This window comes from Gracilinanus agilis, chromosome 4, assembly GCF_016433145.1.
Source record: "Gracilinanus agilis isolate LMUSP501 chromosome 4, AgileGrace, whole genome shotgun sequence".
Taxonomy (NCBI): domain Eukaryota; kingdom Metazoa; phylum Chordata; class Mammalia; order Didelphimorphia; family Didelphidae; genus Gracilinanus; species Gracilinanus agilis.
In genome coordinates, this window is record NC_058133.1 from 217,550,904 (window position 1) to 217,565,197 (window position 14,294).

The window sequence follows — 14,294 nt, forward strand, 5'->3', positions numbered from 1 at the left end:
AATAATAAACTGGAGGAGTTCCAGGCGAACTGGAGAGACCTCCGGGAACAGATGCAGAGCGAAAGGAGCAGAGCCAGAAGAACTCTATACACAGAGACTGATATACTGTGGTAAAATTGAATGTAATGGACCTCTGTACCAGCAGCAATGCAATGACCCAGGACAATTCTGAGGGATTTATGGTAAAGAAAGCTACCCACATTGAGAGGAAGGACTGCAGGAGAGGAAACATATAAGAAAAACAACTGCTTGAACGCATGGGTCGGGGTGGACATGACTGAGGGTGTAGACTCGAAACTACCACACCAATGCAACTACCAACAACTTGGAAATTGGTCTTGTTCAAGGACACATGACAAAACTAGTGGAAACGCGCATCAGCCAAGGGTGGGGGGGTGCTGGGGCGGGGGTTGAAGGGGAAAGGTGGAGCATGAATCATGTAACCATGTTAAAAATGAATATTAATAAATGTTAAAAAAAATAGAAGAAATAACACGTCACCTAGTAACATGATTTATTTTACTATCACAAGAATACAAAATTATCATTCCTGAGAATCCACTAGAACTTTAAACATTACTTTTAAAATGTTCCAGCTATAAGAATGGGATTTGTGCAAGGGGGATGGGACCAAAGGAGCCAGAGAAGAAGACAGTTGGTGACAGTTATTGACAGTTGAGAGGAGCAGGGGATTCTCGGAGATTTCTTTGAGGAAGAAGGAGAGGAGAGGTCTTCAGGCAGAGGACTGGGAGGAGAGAGGAAGAGGACATCCCAGCTCAGATCTAGTCCTGAGGGCTTCCTGAGGATCTTTCTTTGGAAACTGAAATCCTGATTCCCTGATCAAAGCCATTTCATCACATCTTACCTATCAAGACCTTAAAATAGTCAGTTAAGTTTTATGACTCCAATTTGGGAGTGATCTCTTAGTCTCCTTCTCCAATTACCCAGCCTTGCTGAGAGACCCCCTTTCAGTCAAACTTACAATTATAATAAAGGATAGAAACAGAAAAAAACTAGAAACAGAAGGAGAAGGGGCGAGGGAAGAAGCTTAGGAGTGGAAACCCCAAAGGTTCCCACCCAAGTGATGGACCCCATATAAATGGAGAAAAGTGTATTCCAAAAATCCCTCTGCCCTTCTTCCCTTTCCTCAATCCCTGAATTGCAATTAATAAAAGCCATTCATCAGTCAGATAGTGGTCCAGAGTGCCTGAGAGACAACAAGGGAGAGGGGAACCACAGCTTGTTCTGGATGTCTCCAACTTGAAGTCAGAACACCTGCTGTGAAATTAACTTATCAGGGGAAATTCATGTGAACCCCATCCTTATTTGGAATCAGATTGGGGTACCACATACCTCCTCTTATAAGGAAGCCTTGCCACCAACTCCTGTGGGGCAGCACGACCATCTAGGTCACCCAGTTTCAGGGTGACACCCCCTTATAGTCTCCCAGTATATATTCGGCCCCAGGGGAAAGCTGGAAGAGAGACTCACCAAATGGACTCTCTATCTCCCTTCTATCAAACATTGTTTACTGGCTCTCTTTATTCTTATACAGTTTACACATGCTTACTCTCTCTTACTCTCACCTTACCTAACCACTCCACTCTCTTTCCTTTTGAACTACTGACCTGAGATAGTAGCCAAGCATCATAATAACACCATATTTAAGCCTTTGAAAAACCATAAAATTACAAGTCAGCAGCCACCAGAAGGTTGGTAGTATTTCTGTGAAACATAACCAAAATAGTTTTTTTTTTTCCTTATTGAAACAAATCAGCCTAGGGTCATTGTAAACTCATTAGAAATTTTTCTGAAACCTTCACCTATATACACTCAAGGAAAGAAGGGGAATAAAAATAATTTGTCTAGTTGAAATGTCAAGCTCTTCAATGAGTTTTCTTCAGCACTTTTATTCATTCTACAAATGTGCTAAGCACTGTGCTGGTCACCATGGGAGAGAAAGAGTGAATCAGATACAAAATCTGCCTTCAAGAAATCTGTAATCTACTAGAAGAGGTAATCAATATAGAAAATAAATACAATTCAAGATAGTAATAAATGTCTCTAAAAGAACTGCAAAATTCTGTGGAAGCTCAGAGGGAGTAAGTGATTCATGTCTTTCTCATTCTCTTCTATCAAATTCTCCATATTTTCTTTGTTTTCCCTCTTCCTTTTCCTTCTCCTATTTTCCTTAATAGGACATAACTTCTCAAAATTTCAATAAATTCTAATATCAAAGCTTTCAATTTGGAAAAGAAACTCATTACCAAAAATTTCAAGTGGGATTTGAATCAGAAAAAGTAAATTTTTGTGGAAAGTCTATTTGACTTGGTATGTTTTGAGTTGTAGTGAAAGGCTTATTTTAATTCATATTTTGTTTCATTCTATATTAAAATGTCATTAGGGGCAAGGATAAATACAATTTAAATCATGTACCCTAAGTAAACTGCCCCAAAGCCAGTTAAATCATACCAGAGATATTATTTTTTTAATTTAAATTCCAAGTCCTCATTTCTAAATATGATATTCTAAATAAGATGAAATTTTCTTTAAAAGGTGGGGTAAGAAAATCCAGCCTGCCATATTCTTTTTGGAATTTCTGAACCAGAAAAAAAGTATAAAGAGGTCCCTAAGTGTGGTTTCAAGTAGGCAAGCAAGGAATCTTTGGGTTAACTACTTACGTGACTTGAGTTGAAGTAATTCAGGATAGATGCCAAAAAAGCAATACAGCACTAGAATTTAGCCTTGGGGTACACCATATAATGTCTCTCGATAGGTGAAAACCATGATGAGTTATGAAATTAAAAAGTGAAGTTCTTCCAGGAAGTGACTATTTAAAGAGTTGAAAAGCAAATCAATGCTGGTACACAAATAATAAAATACTCCCAGTCATTACTATTTATAATTAAAGGCCTTTAAAAGTACAAAAATGTCCTTGCAATCAATATTTCATAGAATTTTAGTGATTGCCAAATATATTAGCTAAGGTAAAGCATTTTGTAAATTGAAAAGTAAATGTGTGCTATTATTATTAGCACAATTGGAAATCTGCCAATAAAGATTTATTAAATGCCTACTATATTCCAAGCAGTCTTCTAAATTCTGGAGAAACAATGAAGGACAAGAGATAGGCCCAGCTCTAAAGGATCTCACAGTCTAATGGTCAGGAAAACATGCATATGTACAAACAAGGTATGTGAACACAAAGAAGATAAAAAATCAGGATAGACTAGAGAAAGTTAACAGCGGAAATTTTTATCAGAGATTTTGAATTCAGATGGTGCTTTCTAATGAATATTTCTAAAGTGTTCTGATTAGGAAAAGGATAAAATATTAGAGGTGAATACTTAAGGGGAACCAAGATATATTGACTTGTGGATTTTAAATATTAAAATTAGCACAAGAGCTTTATATCAGCAGTGTTCTCTCTTAATATCTGACTATTAAATCCATTAGAAATCACTAAAATAGGGATGAAGCCTCAGAATATTGAGATGGGTGATTGTGAAGCTTTTCTTTTTCAGTTAATGACCTCTCCCAGACATTCTGTATCACTTTGTTTTGAACATTCCTGATATACATACAAGTCCTTATACTGTCCTATTACAATGCAGCTCAGAAAACTGCCTGGAATGTTCATCTCTTCTTTTCTTATGCTCTCTTTCAGAGATCTCATCAACTATTCTAAGTAAAATTGTTATTTTTTTCCCCTTAAATTCATTCTTTCTTTTAACTTGCTTATTTCTGATGTTGGTACCAGCCCCCTTCCAATAACTAACAAAATTACTATTATGTGAGAGGCACTATGCCAAAAAAAAAAAGGCAAAAAATTGTCCTTCTCCTGAAGGAGCTTACAATCTAGTTGAGGACAATAGCATACAAAGAAATATATACATATAAGCTTGGATACATGATAAATAATAACAGAAAGAAGGCACTAAAAATAGGAGGCTTTGGGAAAAGCTTTCATAAATGATGGGATTTTAATTGGATCCAAAGGAAATCAAGGAAGGAAATATGTAGATTTGAGAAGGTAGAGTGTTATAGCCATTGGGGAAAAGACAGAGAAAGTATTTGGAACTGAGATATTAGATCAATAAATAAGAGGCTTCATAAAAGGGCCACTGGATAAAAGCTTACGAGGCAGGGCAGAAAATGTAAGAAGACTGGAAAGGTAGGAAGAGGTTGGGTTATAAAGGGTGTATGCCAAACAGATGATTTTATATTTGATTCTGGAGGCAAAGATTGAGAAAATGCCATTGAATTCGGCAAATGAGATATCATTGTAAATTTGGAAGTAAGCAGTTTTGGTAGATTAAGTTCACAATTCAGATTGGTAAGGAATTAAGAAGAAAATGAGAGGAGAGAAAATGGAAATATCTATGGCAGATGGTCTTTTCTAGGTGTTTAGCTTGAAAGGGAAGAAGAGATATGGGAAGGGGGTTATTAGGGATGGTAGAATAAAATGAGGGTTATTTTTGTTTCTTTTCCTAGAATAGGGATGACATGAGCATGTTTGTAGATAATAGAGAAGGAGCCGATAGGCATGAAGAGACTGAAAATAAATGAAAGAGTGGAGATAGTAGAAATGGCAATCTAGTGGTGTAAAATTTGTTAAAGAGTAAGGCCACTTCATCATGTGAGACAGGGGTAAAGAAGGAAATAGTAACAGAAGGCATTTGAGAGATAGGAGATAAAGAAGAGAGAAGTGGGATCTCATGGCAAATGGCTTTAATTTTTTTCCTGTAAAATATAAGGCAAATTCTCAGCTGAGAAGGTGGCAGGGGGTTTGATGAGAGATAACTAGGGCTGTTTCTGTGTGAAACAGCCTCTGTAGAGAATGAGACACTGAGATTGATAAGATAAGTATAGTAGGATTTCCTAAAATCAGTGAAGGCCAACTTGAGTTTGTATAATATAAATTTGTAGTAGATGTACCTTTAATGAGTAGAACATTTTTAGGAGTAAATGAGGTAAATGGTGTGAGTAATGCAAGATTTGGATTAGGAGGACATAAATGATTATATGATAATTATGATAAGATTATGATAAGGAGGCAAGGGATTCAAGAGAAGAAAAAAGGGTAGAGTTCAATTGGACTCCAGATATGGAAAAGAGGAAAGGGTGATTTGTGCAGGGGAGAATGAAAGCAAAGGGAAAGGTGAAAAGCCAATAACTTATGGTTGGATGGGAGAGTTCTGGAATTCTTGAATATAGAGGTGATATATTTGGGGATAGGAGTATGACCATCTGTGTATGCAGCTGAGAAGTAGGGCATGAAGAATGAATAGGTTGAGGACTATAGGTATTTGAAGAATCAATATGTATGAGAGCAGGAGCTGAGGAGAAGAGGAAAATTGTGATGTCCTAATCAGGTCCAAAATTCTTTAAAGAAGGAAGGAGAAAGATCAGAAACCTAAAGATAATAGCTATCACGATTTTGATTGGGTGGCAGATATGAATAGTGTGAACTTCAAAGGAAGAGTGCTTTTGTGGCAATGAGGAGAAAATCTTACAGCTCACCCACCTCAATCAATGATCTGAGCAGAATGATGAAAGTGTAGCCAGTATTGGAAAGTGTGGCTAGATGGTGTTTATGGCCAAGTAAGAGATAGAGAAGATCATGGGAAGTATAATGGATAATTTTAGCAACTCAAAATTTAAAAGTTTTGCACAAACAAAACCAATGAAATCAAAAGTAGAAGGAAGGGAAAAAAAGGCAAAAATTTCTACAGCAATATTATCTTATAAAGGCCTAATTTCTCAAATATATATGGAAGAGGGCCAAATTTATAAAAAAATAAACATTATCAAAAGATATGAATAAGCGTTTTTCAGAAAAAGAAATAAAAGCAGTCTTATAAAATGCTCTTAATCACTTCTGATTAGTGAAATACAAATTAAAGCGACTTTGAGGTACTACCTTACACCTATCAGATTCACTAATATTACAGAAAAGGAAAAAGATAAATGCTAGAAGGCACATAGAAAAGTAGGGACGGTAATGAACTTAGTGGAGTTTTGATCTAGTCCAACCATTCTGGAGAACAATTTAAAACATGCCCTATAAAACTATATATACGCTTTGACCTTACAATACAACTATTAGGTCTGTATCCCAAAAAAATGAAAAAAAAGGGGGAAAGACCTATACAGACAACAATATTTTAACAGCTCTTTTTGTGGTAATAAAGAAATGGAAGTTGGAGGGATGCCCCCCAACTAGGTAATAGCTGAATAAGTTGTGATATATAATTGTGATGGAATATTATTGTAGTGTAAGAAATGATGAAAATTGTAGTTTTAGAAAATCCTGGGATGGTTTATATGAACTGATACAAAATAAAGTGAACAGAATCAGGAAAATATTGCAAACAATAATGTAAAAATGATTAACTGTGAAAGACTTAGCTATTTTGATCAAAGCAAAGACTCAAGACAATTTCAAAGAACTCAGCATGAATATGGCTATCACCCTCCAGAGCAAACTGATGAATGCAGATTGAAGCATGGTTTTTTCACTTTATTTTTCTTTCATTTTTTGACATGTCTAATATGGAAAATATGTTTTTTATGAATTCATCTTATAAAGAGTATTATATTTCTTGCCTTCTAAGTTGGTAGAGGAGAAGCTAGAAGAAGGGAGATGATTCAGAACTCACATTTTTTAAAATGAATGTTAAAAATAAATATGTTTTAAATTGTTTTATTTTTTCCTTAATTGCATGAGAAAAACAATTTTTGACCTTTATTTTTTAAGTTGGAGCCAAATTCTCACCTTCCCTCCCCTACCCCAACCCTGAGACAGCAAGTGATTTGATGTAGATTTTTCATGTGTAATAGTATAAAATATCTTTCCATATTTGTCATTTTGAGAAAGAGAATTTGAACAAAGGAAAAATGAAGATATTATGTGAAATAAATATAGTATGTCTCTGTCTACATTCAGACTCCATCAGTTCTTTCTCTGGAGAATGAAGGTACTTTTCATTATGAATACTTGAGGATTTTCTTGGACCATTGTATTGCTATGAATGGCTAAGTAATTCTTAAATGTTCATCATATAATATTGCTGTTACTGTGTATAGTGTTCTCCTGGTTCTGCTCACTTCACCTTACATCAGTTTATGTAGGTCTTTGTTTTTCTCGAATCATTCTTCTCATCATTTCTTACAGCACAGTAGTATTCCATTATGACCATATACCACTACTTGTTTAGCCATTCCCTAACATTCTCTCAGTTTCCAATTCTTTACTACCACAAAAAGCTTCTATAAATATTCTTGTACAAACAAGTCCTTTTCCCTTAAAAATTATTTTTAAAAGAAACTTTGAGATGGGAGAGTTGATATGAATAGGAAAAAAGAAATCAAATGGTAGGGGTTACAGAAATGGATTTATATGATGATCTACAGAGATTCAGTGTCAGTGGGATGTGAAGGATATAACTAAGTGTGAGAATGTGCATGATCAAATGGAGGGCTCCACACCTCTTTCCAATGAGAGCTGGATCTAAAGCTGGAGGGAAATGAAGTATGAAATGAGAGGCGCATTTAGATGGTCATAGAAGAGACCCTGTTCTCTTCCCTCCAAAGTTCAGTGATTAGTCAAGAAAGAGGTACAACAGGAAATGTAGTTCAAACTTGCAGGGCAGAAGAAAAAATTCCCATTCCCCACCAACTTTTCTTTTCTTCTTCTCTCAAGGGATATATGAAGCAGGAGATATAAGGTTTCCTTCTATGAAACATGAGGTTGCTTTTTTTGTAACAAAGGTTCTCCATGACCCTTTTAGAAACCCAAGTGCTAGGCAAACCTATTTTGGATTGAACTATAGACTTGAAAACTGTTTGGGACCTTAGTGTGGGTGGGATCTGTGGACATAGTCAAATTATTAAATGCCTTTATTTATATTAGAAGCTTCTCTTATTATGTTAAACTTCTCTTTTGGAAGGCCAACTCTTAGAGCTTTTACTTTATTTTAGTTGATTCCTCTGATACCTCTGAAGTTGGCTTCAACATCTTTGTATCTGCTTATAGTTTGTCTATGCAGGCTTGCTATACTGAGTTCTCTAAGAGAGTATAAGAGATCCCCGAGCTCTTTCCCTCTTTGGAGCTGGCATCTAGAGTTGTGCCTTCTCCCAGGGATATATCCCCAGAGTCCCCAGGGTGCAAGGCCCTGTGTTGATTTTGGTGCTGGGTTTTGTGTGGTCTCCAAATATGAGACCTATCCCTATTCCTGTTAAAAGAGTGGATTTTCTGATTACTTTGATAGTTCTGAGTTATTTCCAAGTTAACATCCTCCTCTTTGCTTAACCACTCTTCAAAAATTTTTGATGATTCACTATTCATATCATACCCTTTCCCGTGGCTGTTCCTCAAGGTTTCTGGGTCCTAGTTTCTTCCCTCTCTATACCTTCCTTTTAGTTTCTCTTGGTATCTTCAATAATTCCTTTTAGTTTGTCACCTCTTTGCCAAGGACTCATAAGTTTACATCTGCAATTATAGTCAATATACCCTATCATAAAGAAAACCAACTATTTTTCCATATCCAAATAATGATTCCAACATCTAATAAATTCACCATTAAAATAAATAGAAGCTTTTCCAATTCCTAAAAGATATTTCTCCTCAAAGAAATTTTCATTTTTTGAATAATTTCTATCAGCTACAAAATACTGTTTTAGTCTTGTCTAGGCTGTATTCTTTCTCCTTTTAGCTCTCACATTCTGGAATAATTATTGATCTTCTCATTTACTACTTCCTCCTATGGTCAAGGCATCTCACATCTTGTAAATTAAAGGATGTTAAGTAGGGTGAACTAAAGGCATCAACCCAGGCTTGAGTGACTCACTCTTTGGGGGAAAGAGGGTGCTGGGTGGAAGAAGGGGTAAGATTGCTACTTCTCTTTAAGCCTAGCTTATCTCTGACCTGAAGAGCAGAGTGGATTATTTCTATTTATCCATATAGGCAATCATCAAGGCTGTCTAACCAACACTGATTCTACTACTGCTGTAGAGAAATCCTGTCAGCAATGTCTCAACAAGACCTTAAACATCTACAGATCTTCAATCAAGCCTCTCTTAGCCATCTTGTACTTGATATTATCTGATGCAAAGATACACTTTAACTTGTGAAGTAGTTAGGGAAATAAAGTCTCTAATTTGAGCTTTCCTCTCTGGGGGAAGCTATTCTGACAACACCTGAAGATATTAGACAGATTTTACCTTTTCCCTGTTTCCTAAACATTTATCCTCCATCCCAATCCCTCCAAGTTAATAAACCCTTGTTTAGTTAAGTCTGGGTGTGTGAAGTTCCTTGGTCCAAGCCACATAAGCCAGGATATATACATTACCTAAGCCAAATCTCCATCTTGGCAGACTCTTTGAGCAGTTAAGATATAGAGACCTAGGAACCTGCTGTGAAGACATCCTGAGCCAATTATGCATCCTGGTTTAGGGAATAAACCTCAAACAGTTGTAGATACCAATTTCTGGTAGGATCATCCCATTTTTACTAGCTAGTTTAGCCCTGTAGAAGTTAAGTCAGATAGAAGCCATTACTGGTACAGAGGCAATTCTGTTAGATTTGTTGCCAGAGCCTTCTAATTGCCAAAGAGGTGGAGATGAGGAAGAATTCTATCTACTCACTGCCCTTCCCCTGCTAGAGGTTTGAGTTTTTAGTCAGGGACTCAGAGAGTGCTGATACATCATTGCAAACTTGTCTCATCTTTACAATCCATAATGGCCATTTCTCTAGGCAAAATTTATTACATTCATGATTATTTGAGTCTTTGAACAGCTCTACATCCTTCCTTTACTCCAACAGGACCTAAGAATCTTGATATTTATCATTTATTTTGCTAGAACTGATGCTATAGATTCTTACTCATTCCTATTGAGATTTTGCTGAGTTTCTTTATGGTTAGCATCAAAACAAAGACCTTCAATCGAACTAGTAACTACTAAAGACTGAAAACAAATGTTTATGTGTCAATGAATGCACCAGTTCCAAACAGGCCTTCCTATGTATGGAAAGTATTAAGATTGCTTTAATGACCCCTTAGTAACATTGTAATTCTGTTTAATAATCTTAAGCAACTCACTCCAAGTAATATATGTCCAAATCCACTTTTTCAAAGGTCATTATAGTCTGGAACTTTAGTGCTACAGAGAAATCTTCCCTGATTTCTTGGTCATCATATTTTAAGAAAATGGGACAGAGAAAGGGAGTGGAAGATAGAAAGAATAATGAGGAAGATGATAGGGAGGGGGAAGAAGAGGGTATATATTTCTACACATAAAGAGAGAGAGAGAGAGAGAGAGAGAGAGAGAGAGAGATCTAAGAATATATTTTAAAATTTTAACCTAAAATGGATATATGTCAAGTAGTGTCTTCACTGGGCTCAGTGGTTTATAATTCTATAAAAGAAAGGGCAACTAGGTTACTCAGTGGATTTAGAATGACTACAGATGAGAAGTCTGGAGATCAAATATGGCCTCAAATACTTCCTACCTGTGTGACCCTGGACAAGATACTTAACTTCCATAGCTTAGCCCTAATCATTCTTCTACCTTAGAACCATACATGGTATTTATTTTAAGACAAAGGATAAATGTTTCTTTAATAATAATTCTATATGAAACATTAAGAAAATACATTCTACTATTGTGCTCAAAGGAATAAAGAACTGGAGGAATTCCATGTGAACTGGAATGACTTCCAGGAATTGATGCTGAGTGAAAGGAGCAGAACATTGTACACAAAGACTGATACCCTGTGGTACAATCAAACATAACAGAATTCTCTATTAGCAGCAATGCAATAATCCAGAACAATGCTGAGGGACTGATGAGAAAGAAAGCTATCCACATTCAGAGGAAGAACTGTAAGAGTAGAAACATAGAAGAAATACAAGTGCTTGAACACATGGACTGATAGGGATATTATTGGGGATGTAGATGCCAAACAATCACTCTATGCAACTATAAATAATATGGAAATAAGTCTTGACCAATAATACATGTAAAACCTAGAGGGGGGAGTGGGGCTTTGGGAGAGGGAAAGAACATGAATCATGTAACCATGGGAAAATATTCTAAATAAAAAAATAATAAATCAAAAATAATAATAAACAAACAAATTAATGAATTACATTCTTTTTTATTTATTATTAAAAGCTTTTGAAAAGATTTTACCCTCTTCCTCTACATGCAATGACCTGGGGGGGAAAGGAGTCTATATGATTATCATGTATACAAAATGGATGCGCTGTTTTCTTGAGCCACTTGACCTTTTTAAATCACATGGCAATATTGGTCAGGAAAAATACATCTCTACTATCTGAGAAATATTTCATAGCTCAACAACTGCTCATTTTAGAATTATAGATATCTATGTTAAGATATGGAGGAACCTTAAGAGGTTATCTCTAGTGTCTTTTTATTGCTTCTAAAATAAAATGGAGATGCTTTTACTTAATTATTAAAGTCCTATACAAACTGATCTAAACCCCATCTTTCTTGCCTCCTTGTAGATACTCTCCCTCTCGCACTCATGATATGAACAAACTGACCTTTCTGTCCTTTCCCAATTCAACGCTTTTCATGTATTCTCTCCTTACTTGCTTCATAAAGCCATTTTTTTCCTTCAAGGTACAACTCAGAAAACATCTTTTGAAACCATTCTTGATCTTCTTAACTGCTAGAGACCTCTCTTCAAAGCTACCCTGCCTTTCACTACTTTGAATATATTAATATTTATTAACTTTATGCTGTATATATTTTATATATACTTTCTTATCTGTGAGAATGTAAGCTCAATATGCATGGACTATTACATTCTTTTACTTTACCTCCACTACCTTATTGATAGTAGGAATGTAAATAATTCTTGACTATGAAACTGAGGCCCACACAGATTGTAAATTAAAGAGCAAATACATGAAACCAGGTCTTTCAAAAATAGATCCAAGGAAGGAAGGGTGGGTTCCGGGTTAAGATGGCGGCAGAGTAAGAAGCAGCTCTTAACCTCTCCTGACCGAAACATACAAAACTCCTCAAGGGGACATAAAAACAAGTCCAGACGAACGGAGGAACCCCACAACAGGGCACAGCGTGGAAGGTACGTGGAATCGAGACATCTCCAGGCTATAAAGGGCTCTCACTCAATCGCGGGCTGAGCAACCGCCCCACCCCCACCCACTCCACACTCATCTATAGCTCCGAACCCAGCTAAAAAGAAATAGGGCAAGTTTGGGGCACCCATTGAGTCATCAGCAGCTCCGGGACCTGTTCCTGAGAGCAGCTAGACTTAGGACCCCATTAAGTCAAAAAAAGCACGCGAAATCTGAGCTCGCGGGAGCAGGACGCTGGGCGCAGAGTGCCAGCTGAGCAGAGGCCTGGGTGGAGGCAGACACAGCCAGGAACTAAAGCCTAAGTGGGGAACAAGTGCAGACGGGTATACAACTGTGGAAGCAGCGCCCTGAGACTCGTAAAGAAACCTCCAGCAGAGGATCAAGCAAAAGGGCCCACCAGGGGGCTTGACCTTGGAAAAAACCAGAATTCTGACCTCAGGAGCCAATAGATCGCGAACAGACACTGAGCGCGAGGATAAAGCTGAGAAGCTGCTGGGCTAATGATGGCTACTCAGCATCAGGAAGTTCAGAAGAGAAAGAATAATAACAAAAAGAAGAAGTCTTTAACACTCGACAGCTTTTACACAGAGAAAATCCAGACAACCGAGCAAACAGAGGAGGAGAACAAACAAGCATCTGGACCCTCCTCAAATAAGGAAAACTCCTCACAAGCTATGGAAGAGTTCAAAACTGAGATTCTGAGGAAAATGGAAGAGATCTGGCAAGAAAATAACAGTTTAAAAGGTAAAATCTTGCAATTGGAAAGTGAGGCTCAGAAATCAAATGAACTGATTAGCAAATTGAACACCAGAAATGACAAGATTGAAAAGGAATACCAAAAGATTATAGCCGATAACCAGTCCCTAAAGGCTAGAATTGAGCAATTACGATAACCAGTCCCTAAAGGCTAGAATTGAGCAATTAGAAGCTAATGATCTCTCAAGACAACAAGAACAAATAAAACAAAGTCAAAAGACTGAAAAAATAGAAGGAAATATGAAATATCTCAATGAGAGAGTGACAGACCAAGAAAACCGGTCTAGAAGAGACAATTTGAGAATAATTGGTCTTCCAGAAAAACCAGAAATTAATAGAAACCTGGACTCCGTACTAAAAGAAATTATTCAGCAAAATTGCCCTGAAGTCCTACAACAAGAGGGCAATATAGACATCGAAAGGATTCATAGAACACCCACCATATTCGACCTAGAGAAGAAATCGGTTAGAAATATTATTGCCAAATTCAAAAGCTTTCAAGCAAAAGAAAAAATCTTACAAGAAGCCAGAAAGAGACAATTCAAATATCAAGGAGCACCAATCAGGATCACACAGGATCTGGCAGCCTCCACACTAAAAGACCGTAAGGCTTGGAATACAATATTCAGAAAGGCAAGAGAGCTGGGCCTGCAACCAAGGAACAACTACCCATCAAAACTGACTATATATTTCCAGGGGAAAGTATGGGCATTCAACAAAATTGAAGAATTCCAGGTATTTGCACAGAAAAGACCAGGGCTGAATGGAAAGTTTGATATCGAACCACAAAAATCGAGAGAAACCTGAAAAGGTAAATAAGATACAGAGGGGAAAGAAAGAAAACTTATAATTTTTAAATTTGCCTTTTTAAGGGCCTCAGTGAGATCTAATTATCTGTATTCCTATATAGAGAAATGTTATGTTTAATTCTCTGTAGTGAACTCTACTCACTATTATAATATTCACTATTATAGTAATCAGAAGAATAATTAGCAGGGTGAGGGTGGAACACTAAATAATCTAAGATGGCATGGGGGATGGGAAAGAGGGGGTGAATAGCAGGGGACACCAAGAGAAACTTGAGTGAATAAGAAAATAGAATATTCTATTACACACAAAGAGGTCATGGGAGGGAGAGGGGACAAATACTATTATAAGAAGTAGAGGAAGAGAGCATAAAGAGGTAATAATCAAACGTTACTCTCAGTGTAATCAACCCGGAGAGGGAAGAGTAGCTATACTATCCATTGGGAAATAAAACTCTTATCTAACCCTTCTGAGAAAGTTAGAAGGGAGAAACCAAGGGGAGCAGGGGAGTGGGGAGGGAAAAAAATGGAGGGGAGAAGGGGGAGGGAATTCATAAGGCTTTTAAAAACAAAAAGGGGGGGGGAAATAAGGGAGGGG